We start from the raw sequence: 3,101 nt of genomic DNA on the forward strand, positions 1-3,101 counted from the left end.
GGTAGGAAATACACACGCATGTAGAAAAGGAAAACAAAATCTGCCGTAGATTGAGTCATTCTCTTGATGTTATGAAGAGAAAATTCAGAATCCTATTCATGAAAGGTTAACCAGGATCACTGCAAATAAAGGAAAAGGACATGCAAATAATATGAGCATGAAAAACATAATGAAAACATATTAACCAAATACTTTAGCTGCTATAAATAGAACAAAGCCAAACGAATTCTCCTATTCTTAAATGGATATAGCCGATTTTCAGCACATAGGAAAGTAAACACAAATTTTTATTATCTGTTATAAAGCTGGCGAATGAGATAAAAAAAAATATTAAAATGTAGCAAAGATCAAATGGTAATGCTGTTTCTGCCAAAGTAAATTATCTTCCAATTTGCATCTGTATCACTAGTGTTAAAGAAAGGGAAATTGATAAAAAAAAAAAAAAAATTGCTTTGATGCCCATTATCTCCACAAGCATGGGTCCAATAATTTTAACAAAAATTTAGCTTATTTGTAGCCATCCTTTCTGTTAAATCATCTAAGTATTTGCCAGACAACACAAAGTTGAATTTGAACACATACCAAACACCTGAAATTCCTACACTAATGTCTTTGGCAAACATGTTCAGACTATTCCCTCCACCTCCGATCCAACATTTTGAAGCCTCCTTCAGAAACAAAATGATAAGTATAATTTTATCAGAAAGTTTTTCCCCATCGAAAGTCTCTTTTTCATCGGAAATTTTAATTCTACTGAAAATGACTTTCAGTAAGACCAAAGGATGGTGGCACATTACCATTGGGATTCTTGGCGGAGAAAAAAAGCAAATAATAGAAGGCATCCCTGAGAAAAATCCAGGTGAATTTAAAAGAAAACATACGAGAGTCTTTAAAGTATGTATACTACTTTTATTTTTATTGCGGTGATAGAATTTTAGAGAACTTAAGACCCAAGTGAAGCCCCCTCAGTTTAACCTAAGAGTTTAAACAGGTGGGAAACCAGGCAGAGGCAGGTGAAAACACCTGCTCGATCGCATACATGTACATACACACAGTGGAACGTTGCTCGGCCATAAGAAAAGATGAAATAGTCCCATTTGCGACAACATGATGGATCCTGAGATTATCATGCCGAGTGAAATGAGTCAGACAGAAAAAGTTGAGAACCTCAGGATTCGTGTGTGGAATATAAGACTGAAAGCAGCAAATAAACATGACAAACAGACTCACAGACACGGGCAGTGAATTAGTGGCTGCCAGAGGGGAGCGGGGAGGGGGAGCTAAACAGGTGTAAAGAAGGCCAAATATTCGGTGATGGAAGGAAACCTAACTTTGGGTGGTGAACGCACAGTGCAATGTACATGTGACATGTTATTGAATTGTACACTTGAAACATATTTGATTTTATTAGCCAATGTCACCCCAATAATTTTAACAAAAATTTTTCCCCACAGAGCCAAAAGATAGATAGATAGATAGATAGGTGGATGATAGATGAGAGAGAGAGAGAGAGAGAAGAAAGCACCTGGCAGAGACGCAGAAGCCATAGCCTAGGTCGTCCGGACATCTGCTCGTCCTGTCTTCTCCTTCGCGATCCACACCGTCTGTCCCTAGGGGCGCTCTGCCAGCTCTGCGCTGCTTCCAGAAAATGAATGAAATTTACCCAAAGCTCCCAGTGCCCTGGATCAAACCTCCCAGCAATAAAAATAAAATTATTCTTTCCAGGCTTTGCATTCACAACATAACTAGACTCACTCTGTGTTTTATCACCGTGATCCGTAGAAGGTCGGTTTCCATTCTTGTAAATAATTCTTTAAATATGAGAGTTCTGTATCTTTAGTTTGCCAACCTACACTATTGTGTCTTCGATGATACGATTGTGAATGTCTATGACGTCCTTGTTTTCATTCCCTGAGAAGCAGCCCTGCCCTCCGTTGAGTAAGAAGGCTGATGGGAGAGCAGAGGTTGACTGGAGCGTTTGAGCTTCAGCTAATCGGATGGAGTGTTGTGTTTGGAGTCTCTCCCTTCCGGCCGGGGAGTGACTGGTCCTGTTCAGAAGCCCGGCCACATCTTCCTTCCCCGGCTAAATGAGACTCAGTAATAACAGCTAGAGCAGAATGTCAAGGAGTAAAGAAGTTCCTTCAACGCAGTTGCTGTTTATCAGACATACAGGGCAGCTTGCAGAAACAGTATAATCTCTGGATTCGTTCTACCCAACTCAAACAGAAAGAAATTAAATAAAAAAAATAGATTGCGTTTCACTCACTTCTTTAATCTCTCTTCCCTAGAACATCCCACATCCAATGTCTCAAACTCTTAATGAGTGTCTAGAGATAGTGCGTTTTCCCCCACCTGTCTCTTAGTGGAGATACGCTTCTATACGCTCTCTGAAAGAGTTTCGTGTTATGAAGACAATATAATTATATAATTACCAGGCTCAAAAGTTATCGAAAGTTTGCTCACAATAAAATAAGGAGCGAACTCTTCAGCGTCGCACTCAAAGCCACCTACCAACGGGTCCCCACCTTTCCGTCCACCCCATCCTCTCCCCGCCCTGGGAACTCACATTCCTCACCTCTCACACATAAATATCACGTCTCTTACAGGACGGCTCCATAGTTGCTGAGCTCAAAGATTTTTACCTTCTGCATTGACTGCCTCCTGTGGCTCTCACATCAGCTCACAGTCTGTCTCACATGGGTTGTGTGCTTTGCTTCCAGTGGCTCCTTATGCTCCTGAATCTCATTCAGCTTCATGCTTCGTCAGTGCCACGGACAATGTTCATAAATAACGCACGCACTGCGACAACTCAAGAAGGGTGCATGTCACTTTACATTGAGGTTGCATAAAGGAATGCCTCGTCTGACTTCGCAAAGAGAATGATTTACTCTTGGAGAAATTTGAGATTGGTTTTCTCAGAAGTGAAGAAAAGCAATGTATCAATAAGTGTGTCATTAGGAATACGATCAACAGCAGTTATTTCAAGAAAGGAGGCATTCAGTACAGAAGATGAGCAGCTCTCAAAACCATCTGGACACCAAGAGAGCAGGGCCAGGAAAAATGCGACCGACTTTCTGGGAGTCAGAAACTGCAAGAGCCGG

This window comes from Pteropus alecto, unplaced genomic scaffold (assembly GCF_000325575.1).
Source record: "Pteropus alecto unplaced genomic scaffold, ASM32557v1 scaffold189, whole genome shotgun sequence".
NCBI classification, from domain to species: Eukaryota; Metazoa; Chordata; class Mammalia; order Chiroptera; family Pteropodidae; genus Pteropus; species Pteropus alecto.